Raw genomic sequence first — 15461 nt, forward strand, 5'->3', positions numbered from 1 at the left:
TGCAAATATAACTACATTTAAAAATAAACTATAGCACAGAAATACATCAAATAAAAATAAAATATCCATTTAAAGAATCTTAAAAGACTTCAGTCTTTTGATTTCTGATCTTCTGCAAATCAAAGTTACTTTACGTGATGTCAGAGTATGAGAATTATAGCCTAGTAGAAAAGTAGAAAATAACAGATGGCAGAAATTTCATGAAACAAAGGTAATAATGACTCACTGTCATCCAGATCACAACTGGAGGCATCTGGCACAGGCGGCAGCTCAGGATCCACAGGATCTGCATGCTGTGTTTTCTTAATCTTGGATGGACCTGGCACACACAGATCTTCACAGACCTGGCCTGGCAGGCACATCATCATCTCATGATCCACAGGATTTCTGTCCGGCGTTTGCTTCATCTTGGAGGGACCTGGCATAAAAGAAGATGTGTTTTTATCTCAAAATATCTTAAAGAACAGTGGAGTATATTGCAATTATCAGATTTACCAATTGTTATAATTTCCATTTATGCTGGTCAATTATAAACAATAGGTAAAATTGAACTGCTAGCAAAAATTGAAGCGAATTTGGTGGGGCCGAGGGGCCGCTGCTGCAAATATGTGGGTGGCTCGTCCCCTAACAGATCTCACTCCAAACTCTTGATACAACTTGAGAGCTCTGTATAAACCTCTAATAAACTACTCAATAATGAGTGTGTGATGTGAACGAGTGTGAACTCTATGACTGAAATGAGCACAGCATGATCACAAATCAATCGCGCTGCCTTATGAGTCTCAGAAATCAGAGCTTTATCAATAACAGCCGATCAAATAAAATACTTGAAAATACTACATACTGCACATTTTCTACTTTTCTTTTGACAAGAGCCTAATCTCAACTACAAGCTACTGAATCACACACATTCACACTACTTGAAGAGTCTATTTAAACTTTTTAAACCACTATATGAAACACAAATGAGTGTGAACTATAGGCTATGAATGAAACCAACCAGCCGCGCTGCCGTCTCTCTGTGCGTCTCTCAGAAATCACTTGTCAAGAGCCTAATCTCAACTATAAGATACTGAATCACACACATTCACACTACTTGATGTGTCTATTTAAATGTTTTAAACCTTGTACTATACAGTATGATAGTATATGTTTGATGTCGCAGTCTCTCCCAGAGCTGGAAAACGTTACGGCCTATTCGTTATAATTAGTTTTTTTTATTTAACATGTATTATTGTTTTAAGTGGAAGATATTTTATATTTTGTTATAATTACAATAAAAATGTTATCATGTTATAATTAAAAAAGTGTTTTTACAAATTATACAAGGCATATTTGTTAAAACTATGACAGGAACCCAAACACATCCATGCCCAGGGCACAACCATGACATAATCCGTTCCTACACTACATAAACACTATATGAAAATAAGTGTCTAACAATGAAAATAAATATCTCTCATGCTATTTGTATTAGGAGTATTATTTTTCTTCGTTTTTTTTATGTCACACCATAAGACACATTTACAGTACATAGTGTTGCTTTCGTCAAGGAAAATTATGACGAAATATTGTCGTCAACGAACCGTTATCACCTGACGAAAACGAGACGAGAAGTCTATTCTATATTCTTAAAAGCTTTTTGTATCAATTGAAATGTCTCCTTTAATAAAGTTTAAAAATAATGAAAAAAAATGTAAAAGACAATTATTAGCTTGCTAGATCCAGTGCTGGTCGAGAAAATAATATTATAATGGGGGGAAATAATATTAATATTCTCTAAAAACAAGCCTTATTTTGAGTGGAAACCAAGATAATACTGTTGAAAATAATGTTGGAGATAATAATGATTTACCATGATTTGGCTTGACGCCGGAGTGATCTGGAGTGGGTGATGATGGTTCAGGCATAAAAGGCTCCACAACAGTCACAGCATCACTGGAAGAGCTGCTGAAAACACCCTTCCAGAGCTTATGGAAACGACCAGGTTCCTTCATACGTTCTGGAGCTTTTTCTGAAATGAAGAAAAAACAAATGAAAACAACTATTAAACCCATCTCTGACGTCAAATTAAGCAATGACATAATGATATAACTTATATTTTACTATTCAAATCTTATCTGTAAAGTTACAGATCTAAAGTAATGGGAATTGTTCACGCTATCCACCTGACTTCTGCTTAATGCCTGCATAAATGTCCCAACATATTATTTCACAATATTAATAGTAATTTTATTCCACTATTATCACGATTACGAGGTGATTCCGATTCAACGCTAAAGTTATTTTTCTTATTTTATCTGATCTTTAATTAAAAAGAAAACATACATTTCCAGGCTTCATTTGGCCAACTCTGGCACATGTGGCTCAGTTCTTGTAATGGTAAAGATCATATGGGCCATATCTAAATATATATATATATTTATATTTTATTAAACACTGACATTTATTATGCATAGCAATGTCTTATTTATGACATAACCGACTCTGTAATGCTCGGCACGACAGCCATTTTGACAATTTTGCATGTTTTTGACAACTCAAGAGAAATAAGTGGTGAAATTGAATTCTTTTCTGGATCGTATGCTGTCTGTGAAGCGGCTTTCTGTGCGTGTGTTTCTGGTGTGTGTCAGACAGCCATCGAGCTCATGCCTTATTGAGAACGTTTTGCTAACATTCCCATTCAATTAAGAAAACATTATTTCTAAATGTTCCCTGAACGTTCAAAACGTCCAGTTTTTTTTTACGTTTCAAAAATGTTTTATCTTGGTTAAAGGAACATTCTATTTTATAATTTTTCATTATGGGAACGTTACTTTTGAATGTTCTCGGAATGTTCCGAAAATGTCAGATGAATGTTGGAAAAAATTGTTTTCACTTTATTTTGGTCCCTTTAAGACATTCTATGAGTCTATAGGGGAATTATCACCCTACGTCACACGGCGTCACGCAGGTTCTACTGCGCATGTCGGGACCAAAAGTGATCAAAAAAATATGCGGAGAACATTACGAAAATTAAATATAAAATGTTTTAAATCGAGCTATTAGTATTATTCTTATCCGTATCCGTGTAAGGATCAGCTGTTAAACGGGTCTTTCTGCAACCACGATATGCGCACGCATCCCGGATGTTTACAAACCTATAATTGGTCTATAAGTAACACTGCACATGTCTACTAACTCTCATTAGAGTATTAGTAGACCGTTAGGGTTAGAATAAGTTGACATGTAGTTGAAAAGTTACTTATATTCAGTAGAGTGTCTGTTGCTAGATCCATTGTTTTATTTAAAAAATGTCAGCGCTGGTCGAGAAAATAATATTATAATGGGGGAAATAATTTTAATATTCTGTAAAAACAAGCCTTATTTTGAGTGGAAAACAAGATAATACTGTTTAAAATAATGTTGGAGAAATAATGATTTACCATTATTTGGCTTGACGCCGGAGTGATCTGGAGAAGGTGACGATGGTTCAGTCACAGCACTACCGGAACAGCAGCTGAAAACACCCTTCGTAGCCTTCCAGATCCTGAGCCAAAGACGTTCTGGAGCTTTCTCTGAAATGAAGAAAAAACTAATGAAAACAACTATTAGACCCATCTCTGACATCAAATTAAGCAATGACATAATGATATAACTTACATTTTACTATTCAAATGCTCCTCCCAACAGACATTCAGTTGTCTACAAGTAAAATTGCACCTACATGTCTACTAACTCTCATTAGAGTATTACAGGGTACCTGCACAATTTTTAAAGTCAAATTTAAGGCTTTTTAAGACCTGAAGAAATCAAAATGAATACCGTACATTAGGGGTGCGCAATATTGACAAAAATATGTCTCGATATTTTCAACGTTTTGTCGATAATAATTAGATGATATTTTAAAATTATTTAATGATTTACTGTACAGTTTTTTAATGTTTTAATTAAAGAATACTTTAAATATGAAACTAAAACCACCAGTAGGTGGCGGCAATTCACTGTCTTAATAAGCGAGTTGTTGGAGTCATTTATTCAACCGATTTGTTCAAACCATAGATATTATATAGAGACTAGATGCCCTATTGGCCGCTGGGCACTGAGAAATGCGGCCGCCATCTTAAACCGGTCGTGTTCCTAGTTTCGTTGTGTGGCAGCAGTGAAGATGCTAGAGCACTGTGGAGTATTTTCCTGTTCTAATCGACGGACCATCGCAAATAGGGCCCGGGGGATTACTTTTAACATTACCGTACTATTGGTTGTATTTTGTGAATAGAATATTACCAGATAATTGAGAAGGAGCAAGGATCTTTGATATTACTGTACTGATATCGTAGCCAGCTAACGTTAGCTAGGCAATGTTTACTGCACCAGCCGGTGTTCACCTGACATGGAGAGGTGGGGTAAAGTAATAATTACAAGAGCTTCTCGGTTATTTTAGTCCCGTCCGAATGTGCATCTCAGTAATCATTTCGGACAATGTCAGTAAAGATTACGGCGACTTTTACCTTCTGTAAAAAGGTCCAGGAAAATTACCTCAGGTAACGTTAACGTTTATAAACGTGCGAATAGACCCTCTGTAAATCAAGTAATTTCGTGTTTAAAAGTAGTTTCCTGTGGTTTTTCAAGTATTGAGACGCTTGAAAAGGCATTCAGTTGCGTGTTTTCTCCCTCCCTCAACTCAAGTGTTTTCCACATACCATTCAGAGCAGAAAGAAGTTCGAAAGCACTTGTAAGAGGCACGAAACTTACTTTTACCGCAATCCAATCTTAAGTTAATTCATACATTGTTCAACCGGACATAACTGTTTTATATATATATATAAATATAGGTTATTTGTGTTTGCGCACGTGATATCAGGAAGCAATGTAAATGTAAAACACACACGTTTCTTCAACTTATTAAAATATCTTACTTTACTGCAACTATCTGTTTCTGCTTCTTTATCATATTTATAGTGTGTGATTTATAAAATAGCTTATATCCTACATCACATATTTTGATTTTGGACGTCTGGTCACTTTATATCTTATATCAGAATATTATATTACTGTTAAGCCTACTATGAATATTAAAATACACCGAACCATGTGTCCTGTATAATAGCTACATGAATGACCTTTGCAGCAAACAAACCCGCGTGAAAATCAGTTCGGTATTCAGTGAGATATGATTAATTAAATGCGCTGACAGCTCATTGCACCTGCCATACAGATTACACTGAGTGGAGCGAGTGACCGGTCTAAGATGGCGGCCCCACGGCTCGCCCGCGCCAGTAGGCAGTAGCGGTCGATAGGGCGTCTATCTATATGAAGTCTATGGTTCAAATGGCTGATTCATTCGGAAAACAAGTGATTGTTCATTGAATCGTTAAAATGATTCGTTCAAAACGCGGATTTCAGTAAAAAACAAATCTGTCTGTTGGACTACGGCTTCATTATGAAATTCTCGTCTGCGATATAAAGTGAAAATTGACAATATTGTGTCCAAAAAGTAACTCACAATGTTAACTTTATTGTTAATTTAACTGTTGTATAAAATAAATAGCACATTTGCAATTGTGCAAAGGAAAACGGCACTCTTGATCATGTGATATTCTAATATAACAACATAATATGATATAAATATAAGACAAAAACTAATTTGGGGACATCTATAACTGCACTTACACATCACGCAGTGAAAGCAAGCCTGAGAGACAAACGCGATGTCAGCTCGCACTCGCAGTACCTCGTACATAGTTAAAACAATGATTAAAATATCATCATAGTTCATAGACAATATTGCACACTCCTAAGCACATAAAGAATTAACTTACAATCGAACTGACATTTACTCGTTTTCTTCTCTCCTCTCACGTGCAGGAGACAGATAGGCTAATATACTGCCGTAAGTGACGCGAATTGTCACGTGAACAAGCAAATCCACAAAGATGACAAAGATAGAAATAAAAATAATAATACGTAGGCCTACGCTAATTAGATAGTTTTAATTTCGAAAGCATTTAGATAAGTCTAAGTCAAAGTGTCATTTTTAAAATTTAAGACCTTTCATAAGTAAAAATAAGACTTTTTAAGACTTTTTATGGCCTTAAAAAAAAAAAAATGGAATTTAAGACCTTTTAAGACTTTTTAAGGATCCGCGGGGACCCTGTATTAGTAGAGTATTAGTAGACTGGTAGGGTTAGAATAAGTTGACATGTAGTTGAAAAGTTACTTGTTGTCAGTACAAGTGTCTGTTGGTGGAGCATTACAATAAAGAGTTTGCAGATATTAAGGAGAGAGTCTACTGATGCTCTAATGAGAGTTAGTCGACATGTAGTTGCAAAGTTACGTATAGTCGACAGAATGTTCAAAAGGGACCATCAAAATAAAGTGTTATCGTTACTTTAGTTGGTTTAGTTGACAAATCAGCCATTGAAAATAGAAATAGAAACTAAGCCATTACATCTTTATTAAAAGCCTATTCTGACCTCTGCGAGAGTGGTTAGATGAAGTGGACGGACGTCCAACATCTGGGTTCTGCTTCGCCCTCGTCCCGTGAGCCTGACCTGTGGACACAGAAACAGAAAACTCAGAAGACAGAGATGGTAAATATCCAGGACGATCCTGGCTCTGTGTGTTGGTCGGGTCTGGCAGCGGCAGAGGTGCTGACAGTAACAAAGTAAATTTATTTGAGTACTGTACTTAAGTACACTTTTTGAGTATCTGTACTTTACTTGAGTACTATTTTTTCTGGAAACATTTTACTTTAACTTCACTACATTTGAAAGACAAGTATCATACTTTTTACTCCACTAACGTTACATTTCTGTCAAGGTCCTTGAGTAGAAAGTAGTTGGATTCTGACATCAATCTGACTTTCATTTTCAATGTTGGGTTTGGTCTTTTAAATGCTCATTTTGTCATTGTTTTGGAGCACACTAGCTTATAACAGTGGCTGACATATTCATCCTAAAAGCCAAAAATCTTTAAATAGGGCACTATTTGAGGGAACAGCCCGAAACTATTGTGGACGTTATTGAGAGCACTTATTCAATCTCACATTCAATCCCACTACAGGACCTGTGTTCTAGAAATAAATGATATATTGATATGAGGGTGGGTAGGTAGGCAGGCATAGATTCAGAGGCATAAGGTACTGTAAGTATTACAAACAATAATAAAACAATGCATTGACATTTACTTTTTACTTTTGATACTTAAGTACTTTTAAAAACAAGTACTTCTGTACTTTTACTCAAGTAAAAATCAGTCTTTTCAACTTTTACTTGTAACTGAGTAATATTTGACCAGAAGTATAACTTACTTTCACTCAAGTAAGGAAATTGTGTAACGTTAACTTACTTTGTCCATCTCTGGGCAGCGGATCCTGATCACGGTCATCAGAATCGGGCCTCCAAACCTCCTGACCAGCCGTCTGACCGAAAGCAGCTCTCCTGAATCTCCAGTGCTCTTAGGATGGAATATTTCACATATCACATAACGTTAGTTTAATCATAATAATCAATAATCAATGTCTGTGCGGTCAATTACAGATTTTTACTTCAGTTAAGTTACTCAAATTCAATTCAAGTTTATTTCACATGCAATGAATCAAATAAATGGGATCAAATGTGATCAGTCAGTCATTGTAACGTTACAACACACCATAACAAATAAATTAAAAATTAAAGCACTCACTTCCTCTTTCGCCCATCATGAAATTACGAGCCATCGCCAACCTCCTCCAAACTGCAATAAAATCGGTACAAACAAAATACAAGACAATACAATACAATACAATACAATAGAAATCTCCTCAGAAATAACGTTACTGCCCTGAAAAAAAATAGCAAACAAAAGTATTATCAGAAATTATATGAATTATATAATATAATTAAATTATATATCCTTTTTCAAAAAGGATATATCCTCCGATGTCCTTCAAGAATATAAGTCTCCTCTCAGCAATCCAGAAAAGCTTAAAAGTAGCAAGTTTCGGCCAGAAAATTCTCCGCAAAAGTCAGTCTGTTAATTCGCCTCGTCTCTCAACCAACAGACAGCGGTCGATCGTTGAGCAGAGAGATACATGCAGATCGCAGAATTCATAAAACGCGTCGCCATAGCAACTAACATTTGAATCATAACATGCACGCAAGCCCAGACAGCGACCGGTTCGAGTGTAAATATATATGCAGTCAGAATTCATAACCTACATAGCAACAAAAATTCGAATCACGCATGCACGCGCACATCGACTCTGATTTATTAAATAATTGCAACCTTAATGTTGACGTTTTCTTTAATATGATTTTCATTCTTTCAGACCAGTTTTATTATTAAAACCCGTGGAAAATGCGCGCAAAAAGGCACAAGAGAGAATAAATCGGACATCATATAAATTAATAATTAAATTGGCCCTTTTCCGCATATATATCAAGGCCAATCAGATTTCAATATCACTAATACACCATCCAACCGGTTAGTAGTAGTGGTGAAGAAATCCAAATTATTTTTGAATTCTCTATTAAAATTGTTCACAATTGCTACAGTTGAGTTAACTATAAACGTGCTAAATTTGCTCTGCAAGTGAACGTCATCTTGTGGTGCCATCTTATATATTTTTTTAATAATATTTATTATCAATGTATGTCAGTGGTTTGGTCACTTCAAATTGTTACGTTGGTTTCACTTTGTTTTGGTCCATTTAAAAAACAGCCTAAGCGAATGTTATATTTATTTATTTTTCTGATTCATCACATTACAATAAAATCAACTGTATTTAGATGGGAAAATGATTCTCATCTGTTTCATTTCATTAGCCTCCAGACTTGCTTAAAAAAAACAAAAAAACAGAACCATTAAAGCTATTTTTGTGACAGTAACGTCATATAATATATAATATTATAATATTGAAAGTATTGATTTTAGAAATATATCTTATTACGTATGGTATACATAACATATTGTGCTTTTTATTTATTTAGTTAAATTACAAACATTTCAAGTAGCCTACAATGCAACAAAAAACAAAATGAATACAAGGCACTGTAAATACAATTCAAAATGTATAAACCAAAGAATAACAACAACAAATAAAGTATAAATGTACATGATAATAATAAAATAAATAATAAATACAGAAATTAAAGTTTATAATATCAGGGCAGTTATATGTATTTGAAAAGCTTTAAAATTTGTATTGTTTTTATAAGCTTTTTGTTTTATGATCTCATGTTTAAAAGATATTCTAAGTATATGTGAGATCAGTGTTATAAAAGGTAATATAGGAGGGTTTCTTTTTGAGTTATTTTTGTCTTATGGATATAAAACTTCGCCAAAATAATTAAAAGATTAATGATATAATTTTGTTTTTCAGAAAAAGAATTCACAAATCTAATGACTAGGCAATTTTAAATATTAATATTACACATATTAATTCCATTGGCTGGTCCAGCAACCAATCGCATTGCATCTCGCGTGGGCCAAGGTTCCGTATCTGCTTTACTTTTCGAAATGGATGATCCCCATGGAGGGAGAACCTGGATTTGTAAAGTTGGGACGGTTGTTTTATTCTCAACGATATGAAAAGTGTTGCCACTCCCATTTATTGCACATGTTCCCCCGAAATTATATTGCACGACACGTAAATATGCAGGCAAACGCGGTTGCCTACTATATCAGTCGAGCCAATAGTGCAGCAAGATACTGAAATAGGATTATTATTAACCAATCAGATGTAGCTTATTTAGAACAGCTGTTACACGTATGATTCAGCTTTCGGACACGAGCAGCAGCTGCGGCGGCAGCAAATTGACCATCGCCAAGGACATTATTTCTGTGATTGTAAGTATTCATTTAATTAGAATATGATATCTATATAAAATGTTTGTTTTGTACGCTGTGTTGTTAAGCGTCTCGTTAGTGTCGTTTTAACCCTTGTATGGTGTTCGGGTCTGTAGGACCCGGTTTCATTTTTTATCAAGAGAAAAATTACACGATTCATTATTTTTTCAAACTCAGACTCATTGGTCTTGGCTCATTTTCTGTGAAGAATATATATCTGAACACATTTTCAATGACCACACACACACACACACAGGCTGTCCGGCTAGACCCGGGGCTAATAAAAGTGTGGAAATTGTAGGTCCTGTGTACCTTTACTCTGTCCTCCTCCTGTCAGAGCATATTGTTATTGTGTGTGTGTGTGTGTGTGTGTGTGTGTGTGTGTGTTCTTGTATATGGTTTATGAGGACACAAATGTGTATAATGACATGGGTATTACAACGTAAACATGGTTTATGAGGACATATGTGTCCTTCTAAACCAAACGGCTTAAAAAACATACTAAATCTGTGATTGGTAGGTTTAGGGGTAGGGTTAGTGTAGGGGGATAGATTATACAGTTTGTACATTAGAAAAACCATTACGCCTATGGAGAGTCCTCATAAACCACATATCTGTGTGTGTGTGTGTGTGTGTGTGTGTGTGTGTGTGTGTGTGTGTGTGAGAGAGATTGTAAGTGTGAGTGCAAGAGTGAGTTCTGTGTTTCTTAAAGGGATACTCCACCGAAAAATGAAAATTCTGTCATCATATACTCACCCTCATGTTGTTTCAAACCTGTATGAATTTCTTTCTTTTGCTGAACAGAAAGGAAGATATCTAGAAGAATGTGAGTAACCAGACAGTTTTAGATACCATTGACGTCCATAGTAGGAAAAATATATACTATGGAAGTCAATGGTATCTAAAACTGTCTGGGTACTGATATTCTTCTAGATATCTTCCTTTCTGTTCAGCAAAAGAAAGAAATTCATACAGGTTTGAAACAACATGAGGGTGAATATATGATGACAGAATTTTCATTTTTCGGTGGAGTATCCCTTTAAAGGGTCAGTAAGAAGCCAATATTCTAACCGGAGAGCTAAGAGCTCAAGTTAGAACTGCATGTAATAGAAACAAAATTATAAGTATAACTATCAAACATAGTATTTTGGTTATTTAACTTTAAAATATATATTTTATTGGATATATTTTATTGTATTTTGGTTATTCAGGGTGGCCGCGGGTCCTTAAAAAGTCTTAAATAAAATGTTCCTAATAAAAGGCCTTAAAAAGTATTAAAATGTCTTAAATTCATATTCGATAGGTCTTAAATATTTCTGGTCACATTACCGCTAAAATTTCTCCAGTCTGACGGACCTAATGTCCGTCAAATAACCAGTGAAGCATCGAATCGCGAGAATGATTCAGATTTATTACTTAAACAGCTATTGATAATGATAATGTAGGCTTTTTCTGGTAACGCTGTTGAGGCTCGCTCTGCTTGTCTCTGTGATAGATTTTATAGTAAGAAATCAAAACAAATGAGCATAACGGCACACATAAAAAAAGCTCACAGAAGAAACATACTGAGGTAAAAATTCTAAATGTTGATTTTTTTTATTTATTTTTATAACATGTGATATAGTTAAGTAACATAACATGACGGGAGCTATTTTGCTGAATATTCTCACGATTGCAAATGTTACATTGATTTTAGTTCAATAAACAAGTAGTTAATATTAAATTATTTCAATTACTTAGGTTAAATATTACATATACGTATGCAATATAATGTGTATTTCCATCACAGGTTTGGTCTTAAATTTAATTCAAAGTGGCATTAAAAAGGTCTTAAAAAGTCTTAAATTTAACTTGTTTATATCTGTAGACACCCTGTATTAACTGGCCGGAATTTTGAAGTCGGTAGCGGAGTCCTGCCTTCAATTCAGCGTTTCTAAAGAATCACTGGTATGTGTTAATCATTTTTATAATCGACTGTATGTTATTTGTCATATATGATGTATATTGTGCTCTTCCCAAACTGATGGCCTGATCTAATTCACCAATGCTGCCGATTTCGCACACTTTTGGGTGCTTTTGTCAATGCTGTTGTTAACTAGCGGTGTCCTGCCTATTCAATCCAGCGTTTCTAAAGAGTCACTGGTGTGTATTAACGACACACTGACGGGAATATTGTTCTTTGTGTTGTTCACTGTATCGCTTGTTTATACAAAGGGTTTGTTACCGCCGGCGCTCTCTGGAAGACTACATTACCCATCACTGCCTAGAACTACAGCAAACTACGGCAACTCAAATAGCTCAAAATGCACACCAGGTTTAGTTTTTTTTTTTTTTTTTTTTGTGGTGACTCTCCCTGCATTCCAAATGACATAATGTTATGTATTTTATATATTGTGAATACATTTATTATAAATTCATTCATTAATAAATGATTTAAGTAATAATTGATGTGCTGTATTATAAATTTTTGAAGTAGAAATCCGTTTTGAAAGTTCAAAACACTGATAATTACAATAACTAGGTTTCCTGAAATAAATATTGTTTAAATATTGCTTAGGTACAAAGACTTGGACTTGGCCTTTAGGGACTTGTGAACATGTCTGGTATTTATCATTTTTATAATCAACTATGTTTTTTCATATCAAATGAGATGTTTGCTCATTATGTATTTACAGTAGTTGAGGAGTTCAGAGAGAGATGGCCTGCCGACTGCACCTTTTCTAAAGGATGAGGTAAACCATTTAATAGCAACTGTCAATATTAATAATTATTCTAATTATTATTTCTAAATATCTTCAAATGCATCATATTTTTGCCAGCGATGAAGATCTTTATTAGTTGATCATCTTCGTATGCTGTCTGTGAATGAATGATTCCACAGGATGATATATTCGATTTCATTTCACTCAGGTAATACATTTTACAACCAAACAGATTATTACGCTACGATAGCACTACTAGAAAGTATGACATTACCCGTTTTTTGGACATATACATTAACTTATACATTAAATAAGCTACCATTGTTCATAGTTTATGAACACCCGCCATCCCGCGGTAGTTTGTGTGTATTGTTGCGCAGTGGCGTGCGAACTCGACTTGAAAACGAATGCCTTTGCCTGCCGTAGACACAGTTAACCAGTTTAAACATGCTTGCAGAAATATACATTTGATTATATTTTGGAGAACAGACAGAAGAAGATCCGTCGATGTACTTTTGTGTTCAGATGTTCAGTAGCAGTCATGAGCGCGAGCACATGTGGAGAGTTTTAACTCTTTCTTCTCTGTGTCAATTACATGCCTTTGAATGCAACACTCTGCAGATTCACTTTATTTCTACATGTCTAATAATCCAAATGTAGTTGTATAAGTTACTATTATACAAACCAAAGGACAGGCAATGATTTTCGGGCTACAGATGGCAGAAATAATGCTTGTCTCTTCTGTTTTTTGTTGCAAAGATAGCCTATCTACTTATGATAATAATAGTCATTTAAATAAAAAAAATATAATTTTATATATATGACGACGTCAGATGCAAAAGCCTCTAAGTACCATCTGAAATTTTCTACTAAAAGAGCATTTTTATCAAGCTTGTATGTTTGTTCAGTTATTTCACTTAAATGGCAATGAAAAGTACCTATTAATTGTCATTAAAGTGAAATTACTGAACTTAAATATACGAGCTCGATAAAAATGCTTGTTTTAGAAGAAAGTTTCAGATGGCACTCAGAGGCTTTTGCATCTGAAGTCTTCATATATAGATATAGAGATAGATAGATAGATATTATTACTTTTACTTTTGAGTAAATATTTCTATAAGTACTTGTACTTTTACTTGAGTACAGTTTTTGGATACTCTACCCACCTCTGATTAATTGATGCACATGATGTTGTATAACGTTAATGGTCGCCGAATATAACCACAAAATGGCGTTAACTGTTATCTACATCACAAGAGAAATGGACGAATCAGTCATATAAAAAAGTTATTCAGTAAATCGCTTTGGACAAAAGCGTCTGCTTTGGCCTGTTAAATAACATATAGATAATAGATGGACAATAACAAATGTCACCCATAACATCTATAACTAATGGTTGCCCTTTTCATTTTTCTGTCCTCATAGGTTCAAATACTAATAGCTGGACTGAAGTGGCACTACACCATGCCTAACAACAAAGGTAAGCCATGTAGCTAAAGTGTAATTTAGATTAAAGTCAAATATTGAAAGCAACTCATTGACCGTAAGAGAGAATAAAATAATAAATTACCCTTGTGTAATACCTATACTGTCATATTATTTCAATGAACAGATAAGAGCAATTCATTTGTGTTTTATTGTATATCTGCTGCATATCATTTTTTTCTGTTTTGTTTGGATAGAAAGAAATCAATGGCCGACACAAGTTACTTGTGTGTGTTAAAATGTGTACTGACAAAACAATGTTTTGATTGTGATTGCTGTATGCTATTAACAGGTCCAGTGATTTGGATCATGGGCAGCAGTTACATTCGTCGTGGGGAAGAGAGGGCCAGAGAGACCATAGGGGCCAAGGTTCACTGGTTTGGCTGGGGTGGACTTCGATGGCACGGACTCCTTCCTTTCTTCTACCGGTCCCTTAGAGGAAGAGCAGCCCCGGATGTCCTGCTGATTCACTGCGGCGGGAACGACTTACAGTAAAAAAAATAAAAAAATAAAAATTGAACATTGTTACACGTTACATGTAGTTCATACAAAAAGAATTCTACAGTAAAAACTGCTTAACATGTGGATTTCGTTGGAGTTGTGCCTCTACTATGATGGGATAATGTCCACTTTAACGCACCCTCCGAGACTGCCGTGAAATAGCACCGCGAATTGTGCAGAAAATGCAATAGGCGGCTCTTTGTGCATTGTGTAGTGTCAAGTTCAAAAATTCATTCAAAATAATTCTACAGTAAAAACTGCTTAAAATGTGGATTTCGTTAGAGTAGCAGCTCTACTATAATGGGATTCTTTTTTTTTCTTTTTCCTTTTTTCTGCACCCGATGGATAGACTCGTTTCATTTTTGCGGTCAAATTTCCAAGACAACGATTTTACACGGTCGGTTGACTGTTAAACCGCGGCACCGGCGAGTACCATCTGTAGTTAGGGGGCCCGCTAGTGGCGGCGGGGCCCTAAGCAGCCGCTTAGTTCGCTTATAGGGAGAGCCGGCTCTGAGTGTGAGCGATACACACAGAAAGTGCTGTAAACATTATTTGAACAGGAAGATGTGCACTAAAAACACCATACTATTGGGGATGGAAAAGTATTCATTTGTTCATCCTCCTTCTCACAAGAGCCCCTGATACTTTTTCAGTTTCTCGCCTTGCCAAATGATGAAGGCGTATCTTGCAGTACATGGAGGCTGCCATCTTAACCAAGGTGTGAACATGATTGTCCTCAACACTGGTCTCAAACATGTGGTCGTGCAACTCTGAAAAAATATTCTTGTCAGCACAATCACTCAGAACCTGAATTATAATGGCAGCTGTCACTCCTTTTCCTTGAGGAAGCTTTCCTCCACTAGTATTCAGTAGTCTTTGAAAGCACCTTTCAGAGGCTTTACACACCTCCACAATGCTTGTTGGTGGATTCTGTAAGCCTCCCCTGTTCTTCAGGGCAATGAA

The 15461-nt window shown here is 35.3% G+C and overlaps 1 long non-coding RNA gene across 1 annotated transcript; it reads left to right on the forward strand.

The window, feature by feature from the left end:
- Window positions 1–10782: 10782 nt before the first annotated feature.
- LOC309513086 lies at window positions 10783–14485 on the forward strand. The gene is made up of 4 exons (XR_014211286.1): window positions 10783–11757; window positions 12489–12542; window positions 13938–13992; window positions 14290–14485. It is a non-coding gene; the product is annotated as an uncharacterized lncRNA (long non-coding RNA).
- The last annotated feature ends 976 nt before the right edge of the window (window positions 14486–15461 follow it).

The sequence above is a fragment of the Leuciscus leuciscus genome (genome assembly GCF_965113295.1).
Source record: "Leuciscus leuciscus genome assembly, chromosome: 13".
Lineage (NCBI taxonomy): Eukaryota > Metazoa > Chordata > Actinopteri > Cypriniformes > Leuciscidae > Leuciscus > Leuciscus leuciscus.